The sequence below is a fragment of the Patiria miniata genome, unplaced genomic scaffold, assembly GCF_015706575.1.
Source record: "Patiria miniata isolate m_02_andy unplaced genomic scaffold, ASM1570657v1 HiC_scaffold_2, whole genome shotgun sequence".
Lineage (NCBI taxonomy): Eukaryota > Metazoa > Echinodermata > Asteroidea > Valvatida > Asterinidae > Patiria > Patiria miniata.
Genome location: NW_024037058.1, coordinates 14969997 through 14983118, shown reverse-complemented (window position 1 = coordinate 14983118; position 13122 = coordinate 14969997). Strand labels below are relative to the sequence as shown.

At 40.1% G+C, this 13122-nt stretch overlaps 1 protein-coding gene across 1 annotated transcript in view; it reads right to left on the bottom strand.

Annotated features, from left to right (window-relative positions):
* Positions 1–13122, bottom strand: part of LOC119726635 (uncharacterized protein YJR142W-like) — a 40398-nt gene that overhangs the window by 11034 nt on the left and 16242 nt on the right. The gene's annotated exons all lie outside the window — the stretch shown is intronic.

Here is a 13122-nt window from a genome sequence, read left to right as displayed (position 1 = left end):
ATATTTTTTTTATCAGCCAATCAGCATCAAGCTTTCATTGCATCTAGCTTTCACATTTGCCATCTTGGTTTTTGAGTTTATTTTCTGGTAGTCGTCGTCGTCTTTTAGTTTTACCTCATAATTTCGGCAGTTGGTATTTTGCGGAACTCGCAGAACGTGCAGAACTCTGCGGAACTCTGCAAAATTGTTAATAAAACACTAAATTAAGATGAAATACTGGCTTTCAAAGTACAGCAAGGGCCAAATCTCATTAAAAAGTCCCAAAATCGCCATAATCTGTCCTTAAATGAATTGAAAATAAAAGATTTCCCACCTGTTTGTGCCGTCGTATAATAATTGTGTGCAGTATTTGCAGAACAGTGCAGAACACATGCTGTACAGGGATACATGCCGTTTACAAACCAAGGGTGCAGCTTTGACTCAGTGCTCTGTGAAGCACGTGTTTTAAACAGTTGATAGGGGGATAATGTACCGCTGCAGAACGAATTCTGCCGAAGTAACATTATGGAATGATCGTAATGTTTTATTTGCAATGTCGACAAGTGTCTTATATCCTCCACATGTTCATGGGAAGGCCCTCTGTATTTAATAGTTCCATGTTTTACCCAGGCAACGCGATCAATGGGTGCGGGCCTCCAAGAGTTTCGCGTTTGACACAGGCAGAATCAAAATTAAAAATAATCACAATGTTTTAATTTTAATCTGGATAAGTGTATTATATTCTCAACAACTCCTCTGATTTTTTTCTTTCGGAAATTCACCGGGAAGACCTTTTAAAATGAGAGTTCCGCGTTTTACCCACCTAGGATTTTTGTGCAAATAGGCCCAATTGCACGGTATATGCAGTATACGCGATACTGGCTCCGATGCCGTAGGAGGGGGCATCTTTAGCGCTGCAGAACCAACATTAAAAATCGTCACAATGTTTTAATTTTAATCTGAATAAATGTATTATATTCTCAACAACTCCTCTGAATTTTTTCTTTCAGAAATTCACCCGGGAAGACCTTTTAAAATGAGAGTTCCGCGTTTTACCCACCTAGGATTTTTGTGCAAATAGGCCCAATTGCACGGTATATGCAGTATACGCGTACGTGCTCCGATGCCGTAGGGGGGGGGGGCTTCTTTAGCGCTGCAGAACCAACATTAAAAATCGTCACAATCTTTTAATTTTAATCTGGATAAATGTATTATATTCTCAACAACTCCTGTGATTTTTTTCTTTCCGAAATTCACCCGGGAAGACCTTTTAAAATGAGAGTTCCGCGTTTTACCCACCTAGGTTTTTTGTGCAAATTGGCCTATTGCACGGTATGTGCAGTATACACGTACTGGCTCCGATGCCGTAGGAGGGGGCATCTTTAGCGCTGCAGAACCAACATTACAAATCGTCACAATCTTTTAAATTTAATCTGGATAAATGTATTATATTCTCAACAACTCCTGTGATTTTTTTCTTTCCGAAATTCACCCGGGAAGACCTTTTAAAATGAGAGTTCCGCGTTTTACCCACCTAGGTTTTTTGTGCAAATAGGCCTATGCACGGTATGTGCAGTATACGCGTACTGGCTCCGATGCCGTAGGAGGGGGCATCTTTATCGCTGCAGAACCAACATTAAAAATCGTCACAATCTTTTAATTTTAATCTGGATAAATGTATTATATTCTCAACAACTCCCCTGATTTTTTTCTTTCCGAAATTCACCCGGGAAGATCTTTTAAAATGAGAGTTCCGCGTTTTACCCACCTAGGTTTTTTGTGCAAATAGGCCTATGCACGGTATGTGCAGTATACGCGTACTGGCTCCGATGCCGTAGGAGGGGGTATCTTTAGCGCTGCAGAACCAACATTACAAATCGTCACAATGTTTTAATTTTAATATGGATAAATGTATTATATTCTCAACAACTCCTGTGATTTTTTTCTTTCAGAAATTCACCTGGGAAGACCTTTGAAAATGAGAGTTCCGCGTTTTACCCACCTAGGATTTTTGTGCAAATAGGCCCAATTGCACGGTATATGCAGTATACGCGATACTGGCTCCGATGCCGTAGGAGGGGGCATCTTTAGCGCTGCAGAACCAACATTAAAAATCGTCACAATGTTTTAATTTTAATCTGAATAAATGTATTATATTCTCAACAACTCCTCTGAATTTGTTCTTTCAGAAATTCACCCGGGAAGACCTTTTAAAATGAGAGTTCCGCGTTTTACCCACCTAGGTTTTTTTGTCCAAGTAGGCCTATGCACGTTATGTGCAGTGTACACGTACTGGCTCCGGTGCCGTAGGAGGGGGCATGTTTATCGCTGCAGAACCAACATTAAAAATCGTCACAATCTTTTAATTTTAATCTGGATAAATGTTTTATATTCTCAACAACTCCTGTGATTTTTTTCTTTCCGAAATTCACCCGGGAAGACCTTTGAAAATGAGAGTTCCGCGTTTTACCCACCTAGGTTTTTTTGTCCAAGTAGGCCTATGCACGTTATGTGCAGTGTACACGTACTGGCTCCGATGCCGTAGGAGGGGGCATCTTTAGCGCTGCAGAACCAACATTAAAAATCGTCACAATATTTTAATTTTAATCTGGGTAAGTGTATTATATTCTCAACAACTCCTGTGGTTTTTTTCTTTCCGAAATTCACCCGGGAAGACCTTTTAAAATGAGAGTTCCGCGTTTTACCCACCTAGGTTTTTTTGTCCAAGTAGGCCTATGCACGTTATGTGCAGTGTACACGTACTGGCTCCGGTGCCGTAGGAGGGGGCATCTTTAGCGCTGCAGAACCAACATTAAAAATCGTCACAATCTTTTAATTTTAATCTGGATAAATGTATTATATTCTCAACAACTCCTCTGATTTTTTTCTTTCGGAAATTCACCCGGGAAGACCTTTTAAAATGAGAGTTCCGCGTTTTACCCACCTAGGTTTTTTTGTCCAAGTAGGCCTATGCACGTTATGTGCAGTGTACACGTACTGGCTCCGATGCCGTAGGAGGGGGCATCTTTAGCGCTGCAGAACCAACATTAAAAATCGTCACAATCTTTTAATTTTAATCTAGATAAATGTATTATATTCTCAACAACTCCTGTGATTTTTTCTTTCCGAAATTCACCCGGGAAGACCTTTTAAAATGAGAGTTCCGCGTTTTACCCACCTAGGTTTTTTGTCCAAATAGGCCTATTGCACGGTATGTGCAGTATAGGCGTACTGGCTCCGATACAGTAGGAGGGGGCATCTTTAGCGCTGCAGAACCAACATTAAAAATCGTCACAATCTTTTAATTTTAATCTGGATGAATGTATTATATTCTCAACAACTCCTGTGATTTTTTTCTTTCGGAAATTCACCCGGGAAGACCTTTTAAAATGAGAGTTCCGCGTTTTACCCACCTAGGTTTTTTGTGTCCAAACAGGCCTATTGCACGGTATATGCAGTATACGCGTACTGGCTCCGATGCCGTAGGAGGGGGCATATTTATCGCTGCAGAACCAACATTAAAAATCGTCACAATGTTCTAATTTTAATCTGGATAAATGTATTATATTCTCAACAACTCCTGTGATTTTTTTCTTTCCGAAATTCACCCGGGAAGACCTTTTAAAATGAGAGTTCCGCGTTTTACCCACCTAGGGTTTTTTTTGTCCAAATAGGCCTGTTGCACGGTATGTGCAGTATACGCGTACTGGCTCCGATGCCGTAGGAGGGGGCATATTTAGCGCTGCAGAACCAACATTAAAAATCGTCACAATATTTTAATTTTAATCTGGATAAGTGTATTATATTCTCAACAACTCCTGTGGTTTTTTTCTTTCCGAAATTCACCCGGGAAGACCTTTTAAAATGAGAGTTCCGCGTTTTACCCACCTAGGTTTTTTGTGCAAATAGGCCTATGCACGGTATGTGCAGTATACACGTACTGGCTCCGATGCCGTAGGAGGGGGCATCTTTATCGCTGCAGAACCAACATTAAAAATCGTCACAATCTTTTAATTTTAATCTGGATAAGTGTATTATATTCTCAACAACCCCTGTGATTTTTTTCTTTTGGAAATTCACCCGGGAAGACCTTTTAAAATGAGAGTTCCGCGTTTTACCCACCTAGGTTTTTTGTGCAAATTGGCCTATTGCACGGCATGTGCAGTATACACGTACTGGCTCCGATGCCGTAGGAGGGGGCATTTTTGGCGCTGCAGAACCAACATTAAAAATCGTCACAATCTTTTAATTTTAATCTGGATAAATGTATTATATTCTCAACAACTCCTGTGATTTTTTTCTTTCCGAAATTCACCCGGGAAGACCTTTTAAAATGAGAGTTCCGCGTTTTACCCACCTAGGTTTTTTGTGCAAATTGGCCTATTGCACGGTATGTGGGATATCCCGGTATGTGCAGTATACACGTACTGGCTCCGATGCCGTAGGAGGGGGCATTTTTGGCGCTGCAGAACCAACATTAAAAATCGTCACAATCTTTTAATTTTAATATGGATTAATGTATTATATTCTCAACAACTCCTCTGATTTTTTTCTTTCCGAAATTCACCCGGGAAGACCTTTTAAAATGAGAGTTCCGCGTTTTACCCACCTAGGTTTTTTTGTCCAAGTAGGCCTATGCACGTTATGTGCAGTGTACACGTACTGGCTCCGATGCCGTAGGAGGGGGCATCTTTAGCGCTGCAGAACCAACATTAAAAATCGTCACAATCTTTTAATTTTAATCTGGATAAATGTATTATATTCTCAACAACTCCTCTGATTTTTTTCTTTCGGAAATTCACCCGGGAAGACCTTTTAAAATGAGAGTTCCGCGTTTTACCCACCTAGGTTTTTTTGTCCAAGTAGGCCTATGCACGTTATGTGCAGTGTACACGTACTGGCTCCGATGCCGTAGGAGGGGGCATCTTTAGCGCTGCAGAACCAACATTAAAAATCGTCACAATCTTTTAATTTTAATCTAGATAAATGTATTATATTCTCAACAACTCCTGTGATTTTTTCTTTCCGAAATTCACCCGGGAAGACCTTTTAAAATGAGAGTTCCGCGTTTTACCCACCTAGGTTTTTTGTCCAAATAGGCCTATTGCACGGTATGTGCAGTATAGGCGTACTGGCTCCGATACAGTAGGAGGGGGCATCTTTAGCGCTGCAGAACCAACATTAAAAATCGTCACAATCTTTTAATTTTAATCTGGATGAATGTATTATATTCTCAACAACTCCTGTGATTTTTTTCTTTCGGAAATTCACCCGGGAAGACCTTTTAAAATGAGAGTTCCGCGTTTTACCCACCTAGGTTTTTTGTGTCCAAACAGGCCTATTGCACGGTATATGCAGTATACGCGTACTGGCTCCGATGCCGTAGGAGGGGGCATATTTATCGCTGCAGAACCAACATTAAAAATCGTCACAATGTTCTAATTTTAATCTGGATAAATGTATTATATTCTCAACAACTCCTGTGATTTTTTTCTTTCCGAAATTCACCCGGGAAGACCTTTTAAAATGAGAGTTCCGCGTTTTACCCACCTAGGGTTTTTTTTGTCCAAATAGGCCTGTTGCACGGTATGTGCAGTATACGCGTACTGGCTCCGATGCCGTAGGAGGGGGCATATTTAGCGCTGCAGAACCAACATTAAAAATCGTCACAATATTTTAATTTTAATCTGGATAAGTGTATTATATTCTCAACAACTCCTGTGGTTTTTTTCTTTCCGAAATTCACCCGGGAAGACCTTTTAAAATGAGAGTTCCGCGTTTTACCCACCTAGGTTTTTTGTGCAAATAGGCCTATGCACGGTATGTGCAGTATACACGTACTGGCTCCGATGCCGTAGGAGGGGGCATCTTTATCGCTGCAGAACCAACATTAAAAATCGTCACAATCTTTTAATTTTAATCTGGATAAGTGTATTATATTCTCAACAACCCCTGTGATTTTTTTCTTTTGGAAATTCACCCGGGAAGACCTTTTAAAATGAGAGTTCCGCGTTTTACCCACCTAGGTTTTTTGTGCAAATTGGCCTATTGCACGGCATGTGCAGTATACACGTACTGGCTCCGATGCCGTAGGAGGGGGCATTTTTGGCGCTGCAGAACCAACATTAAAAATCGTCACAATCTTTTAATTTTAATCTGGATAAATGTATTATATTCTCAACAACTCCTGTGATTTTTTTCTTTCCGAAATTCACCCGGGGAGACCTTTTAAAATGAGAGTTCCGCGTTTTACCCACCTAGGTTTTTTGTGCAAATTGGCCTATTGCACGGTATGTGGGATATCCCGGTATGTGCAGTATACACGTACTGGCTCCGATGCCGTAGGAGGGGGCATTTTTGGCGCTGCAGAACCAACATTAAAAATCGTCACAATCTTTTAATTTTAATATGGATTAATGTATTATATTCTCAACAACTCCTCTGATTTTTTTCTTTCCGAAATTCACCCGGGAAGACCTTTTAAAATGAGAGTTCCGCGTTTTACCCACCTAGGTTTTTTTGTCCAAGTAGGCCTATGCACGTTATGTGCAGTGTACACGTACTGGCTCCGATGCCGTAGGAGGGGGCATCTTTAGCGCTGCAGAACCAACATTAAAAATCGTCACAATCTTTTAATTTTAATCTGGATAAATGTATTATATTCTCAACAACTCCTCTGATTTTTTTCTTTCCGAAATTCACCCGGGAAGACCTTTTAAAATGAGAGTTCCGCGTTTTACCCACCTAGGTTTTTTTGTCCAAGTAGGCCTATGCACGTTATGTGCAGTGTACACGTACTGGCTCCGATGCCGTAGGAGGGGGCATCTTTAGCGCTGCAGAACCAACATTAAAAATCGTCACAATCTTTTAATTTTAATCTAGATAAATGTATTATATTCTCAACAACTCCTGTGATTTTTTCTTTCCGAAATTCACCCGGGAAGACCTTTTAAAATGAGAGTTCCGCGTTTTACCCACCTAGGTTTTTTTGTCCAAATAGGCCTATTGCACGGTATGTGCAGTATAGGCGTACTGGCTCCGATACAGTAGGAGGGGGCATCTTTAGCGCTGCAGAACCAACATTAAAAATCGTCACAATCTTTTAATTTTAATCTGGATGAATGTATTATATTCTCAACAACTCCTGTGATTTTTTTCTTTCGGAAATTCACCCGGGAAGACCTTTTAAAATGAGAGTTCCGCGTTTTACCCACCTAGGTTTTTTGTGTCCAAACAGGCCTATTGCACGGTATATGCAGTATACGCGTACTGGCTCCGATGCCGTAGGAGGGGGCATATTTATCGCTGCAGAACCAACATTAAAAATCGTCACAATGTTCTAATTTTAATCTGGATAAATGTATTATATTCTCAACAACTCCTGTGATTTTTTTCTTTCCGAAATTCACCCGGGAAGACCTTTTAAAATGAGAGTTCCGCGTTTTACCCACCTAGGTTTTTTTGTCCAAATAGGCCTGTTGCACGGTATGTGCAGTATACGCGTACTGGCTCCGATGCCGTAGGAGGGGGCATATTTAGCGCTGCAGAACCAACATTAAAAATCGTCACAATATTTTAATTTTAATCTGGATAAATGTATTATATTCTCAACAACTCCTGTGATTTTTTTCTTTCCGAAATTCACCCGGGGAGACCTTTTAAAATGAGAGTTCCGCGTTTTACCCACCTAGGTTTTTTGTGCAAATTGGCCTATGCACGGTATGTGCAGTATACACGTACTGGCTCCGATGCCGTAGGAGGGGGCATCTTTATCGCTGCAGAACCAACATTAAAAATCGTCACAATCTTTTAATTTTAATCTGGATAAGTGTATTATATTCTCAACAACCACTGTGATTTTTTTCTTTTGGAAATTCACCCGGGAAGACCTTTTAAAATGAGAGTTCCGCGTTTTACCCACCTAGGTTTTTTGTGCAAATTGGCCTATTGCACGGCATGTGCAGTATACACGTACTGGCTCCGATGCCGTAGGAGGGGGCATTTTTGGCGCTGCAGAACCAACATTAAAAATCGTCAGAATCTTTTAATTTTAATCTGGATAAATGTATTATATTCTCAACAACTCCTGTGATTTTTTTCTTTCCGAAATTCACCCGGGGAGACCATTTAAAATGAGAGTTCCGCGTTTTACCCACCTAGGTTTTTTGTGCAAATTGGCCTATTGCACGGTATGTGGGATATCCCGGTATGTGCAGTATACACGTACTGGCTCCGATGCCGTAGGAGGGGGCATTTTTGGCGCTGCAGAACCAACATTAAAAATCGTCACAATCTTTTAATTTTAATATGGATTAATGTATTATATTCTCAACAACTCCTCTGATTTTTTTCTTTCCGAAATTCACCCGGGAAGACCTTTTAAAATGAGAGTTCCGCGTTTTACCCACCTAGGTTTTTTTGTGCAAATTGGCCTATTGCACGGTATGTGCATTATACGCGTACGTACTCTGATGCTGTGGGAGGGGGCATCTTTAGCGCTGCAGAACCAACATTAAAAATCGTCACAATCTTTTAATTTTAATCTGGATTAATGTATTATATTCTCAACAACTCCTCTGATTTTTTTCTTTCCGAAATTCACCCGGGAAGACCTTTTAAAATGAGAGTTCCGCGTTTTACCCACCTAGGTTTTTTGTGCAAATTGGCCTATTGCACGGTATGTGCAGTATACACGTACTGGCTCCGATGCCGTAGGAGGGGGCATTTTTGGCGCTGCAGAACCAACATTAAAAATCGTCACAATGTTTTCATTTTAATCTGGATTAATGTATTATATTCTCAACAACTCCTGTGATTTTTTTCTTTCCGAAATTAACCCGGGAAGACCTTTTAAAATGAGAGTTCCGCGTTTTACCCACCTAGGTTTTTTGTGCAAATTGGCCTATTGCACGGTATGTGCAGTATACACGTACTGGCTCCGATGCCGTAGGAGGGGGCATCTTTATCGCTGCAGACCCAACATTAAAAATCGTCACAATCTTTTGATTTTAATCTGGATAAGTGTATTATATTCTCAACAACCCCTGTGATTTTTTTCTTTTGGAAATTCACCCGGGAAGACCTTTTAAAATGAGAGTTCCGCGTTTTACCCACCTAGGTTTTTTGTGCAAATTGGCCTATTGCACGGTATGTGCAGTATACGCGTACGTACTCTGATGCTGTGGGAGGGGGCATCTTTAGCGCTGCAGAACCAACATTACAAATCGTCACAATCTTTTAAATTTAATCTGGATAAATGTATTATATTCTCAACAACTCCTGTGATTTTTTTCTTTCCGAAATTCACCCGGGAAGACCTTTTAAAATGAGAGTTCCGCGTTTTACCCACCTAGGTTTTTTGTGTCCAAACAGGCCTATTGCACGGTATATGCAGTATACGCGTACTGGCTCCGATGCCGTAGGAGGGGGCATATTTATCGCTGCAGAACCAACATTAAAAATCGTCACAATGTTCTAATTTTAATCTGGATAAATGTATTATATTCTCAACAACTCCTGTGATTTTTTCTTTCCGAAATTCACCCGGGAAGACCTTTTAAAATGAGAGTTCCGCGTTTTACCCACCTAGGTTTTTTGTGTCCAAACAGGCCTATTGCACGGTATATGCAGTATACGCGTACTGGCTCCGATGCCGTAGGAGGGGGCATATTTATCGCTGCAGAACCAACATTAAAAATCGTCACAATGTTCTAATTTTAATCTGGATAAATGTATTATATTCTCAACAACTCCTGTGATTTTTTTCTTTCCGAAATTCACCCGGGAAGACCTTTTAAAATGAGAGTTCCGCGTTTTACCCACCTAGGTTTTTGTGTGCAAATAGGCCTATGCACGGTATGTGCAGTAAACACGTACTGGCTCCGATGCCGTAGGAGGGGGCATCTTTATCGCTGCAGAACCAACATTAAAAATCGTCACAATCTTTTAATTTTAATCTGGATAAGTGTATTATATTCTCAACAACTCCTCTGATTTTTTTCTTTCGGAAATTCACCCGGGAAGACCTTTGAAGATGAGAGTTCCGCGTTTTACCCACCCAGGTTTTTTTTGTGCAAATAGGCCTGTTGCACGGTATGCGCAGTATACGCGTACTGGCTCCGATGCTGTAGGAGGGGGCATCTTTCATTTTCGTTCATTTTCCCGAGGCGAAAATAGAATGTCCATGGATCACCTGTAAAATAGCTGTTTACTATGTGTGTAAATATGTTAATTCTAAATTCATAAATTTGATTTTTAGCCAATATCTCGGTCAATATTGCAGCTAATGTTGACAGAAGGGTTTTTGATAAGCAGTAATGATCAAAGTTTATTTTATGCCATCATGTTCAAAATAAACTGTAATTTTGGCTGAAATTGAATATAATATTGCACGGTATGTGCAGTATACACGTACTGGCTCCGATGCCGTAGGAGGGGGCATCTTTATCGCTGCCGACCCAACATTAAAAATCGTCACAATCTTTTGATTTTAATCTGGATAAGTGTATTATATTCTCAACAACCCCTGTGATTTTTTTCTTTTGGAAATTAAACGTACTGGCTCCGATGCCGTAGGAGGGGGCATATTTATCGCTGCAGAACCAACATTAAAAATCGTCACAATGTTCTAATTTTAATCTGGATAAATGTATTATATTCTCAACAACTCCTGTGATTTTTTTCTTTCCGAAATTCACCCGGGAAGACCTTTTAAAATGAGAGTTCCGCGTTTTACCCACCTAGGTTTTTTGTGTCCAAACAGGCCTATTGCACGGTATATGCAGTATACGCGTACTGGCTCCGATGCCGTAGGAGGGGGCATATTTATCGCTGCAGAACCAACATTAAAAATCGTCACAATGTTCTAATTTTAATCTGGATAAATGTATTATATTCTCAACAACTCCTGTGATTTTTTTCTTTCCGAAATTCACCCGGAAGACCTTTTAAAATGAGAGTTCCGCGTTTTACCCACCTAGGTTTTTGTGTGCAAATAGGCCTATGCACGGTATGTGCAGTAAACACGTACTGGCTCCGATGCCGTAGGAGGGGGCATCTTTATCGCTGCAGAACCAACATTAAAAATCGTCACAATCTTTTAATTTTAATCTGGATAAGTGTATTATATTCTCAACAACTCCTCTGATTTTTTTCTTTCGGAAATTCACCCGGGAAGACCTTTGAAGATGAGAGTTCCGCGTTTTACCCACCCAGGTTTTTTTTGTGCAAATAGGCCTGTTGCACGGTATGCGCAGTATACGCGTACTGGCTCCGATGCTGTAGGAGGGGGCATCTTTCATTTTCGTTCATTTTCCCGAGGCGAAAATAGAATGTCCATGGATCACCTGTAAAATAGCTGTTTACTATGTGTGTAAATATGTTAATTCTAAATTCATAAATTTGATTTTTAGCCAATATCTCGGTCAATATTGCAGCTAATGTTGACAGAAGGGTTTTTGATAAGCAGTAATGATCAAAGTTTATTTTATGCCATCATGTTCAAAATAAACTGTAATTTTGGCTGAAATTGAATATAATATTGGCTGAAAATCAAATTTTTTTATAAACCGGCAATTTAGAATTTACATATTTTCATGCCAAAGACACACATGGTTACTTCGTGAATGGTCTTCTTATGATATCTGACCCTCAAAACACGGGTTTAGACACCTTACTTGTGTAGTTAAGTGCAATATTGGCCGAGATATTGGCTAAAAATCAAATATCTGATAAACCAACACTTTATAATTGACATATTTTCATGCCAAAGACACACATTATTACTTCGTGAATGGTCTTCTAATGATACTTGACCCTCAAAACATGGGTTTAGACATGTGCTATGTTTGCCGAGATATGCCAAAAACATGACTTTCCGGTATTAGCGGCTCTAATTTGCATTTTCCTATGCCACAGACATATGTGGTCACTTCCAGAATAGTTTTATTGTGATCTCTGACCTTGAAAACATGGGTTTAGACACCTAGTTCGTTCAGTTATCTGCAATATTGGCTGAGATATAATTAAAATAGATTTTTCGGTAATGGCGGCACTAATTTGCATTAAAACAATACGTGGGACATTTTTTTATTTTTTTTAACTTAGCAAATCGTTTTCTACGCATTTTTTCTGATCTAGAAACGTTGATTAAAAATTGATTTCTGAGGGTGCACGATACCCCCCTTTTCCGACTAAACTAATGTCTACATTTTCAACATTGATTTTCTGAGGACCCTCCCCCCCCCCCCCAAAAAAAACCCGACCTCAATTCGCCCCTGCGGGCATGTACATAAAATTATCGGTTTCGTACCGTTGTGAGTGACGTGTTTACCGCTGTAGAAGTAACCTTTACAGCGATCGCAAAGTTTTGTAACTGTACACTAATGTTGATAATTGTCTCATATTTGTCAGTATCATAATTATCTATGTCTATTTTCAGCGCGTCACCGCGTATTTTTAATGGGCGCAGCCCTAGAAAAATCTGTAGACTGATGCAGCCCAACATGTACATTAGTGCAAAGGTCATCGCTACTTTGTCAGTTTCCGACCTGACTTTTCCGCAAAAGATTCGAATAGAAAAAGCGCCTTTTTTTTGGAGGGTTACAGACGCCCAAAATCACAAACAACGTCGACAGCTGCTTATCTGCAGCCAATGTGCTCACAACGTCAGGGGGCAACTCGCATATTCTTGTGGAAATGTATGTTCTTCTTTTTATCGCACCCATTATGACAAGTCGCTAAGCAAACAAATGCTAACCTTCATGCCGTTTGGGGGTTTCAGCTGCATTTTCATTATTAAAACGCTAATGTCAGATCTCTCTCTAACGTTTATATTAAGTGTTTTACCTGAAAGACAAAATCGCTCACTTTTAGGATTAATTGAAGGGGACCTGAAATTACGATTCTAGTCAACTGTCTTTACTTTCTTGGGGTCATTTTGCACGCTGTAGCAATTACATCGTTTGCTACTTTTGTGGTGTGCATGTCATTTCATGCGGGTAAGCTTCGCACTGTTATCTTAAACAGACCATGGACGTACATTTAGCTCCATATTGGACAGACTAAGGAGTGACTGTGCAGGGTCAAACCTGACAATAAAGCGCGTAATCGGACTTGTGTAACTTAATTATTAAGCTTGTCAGT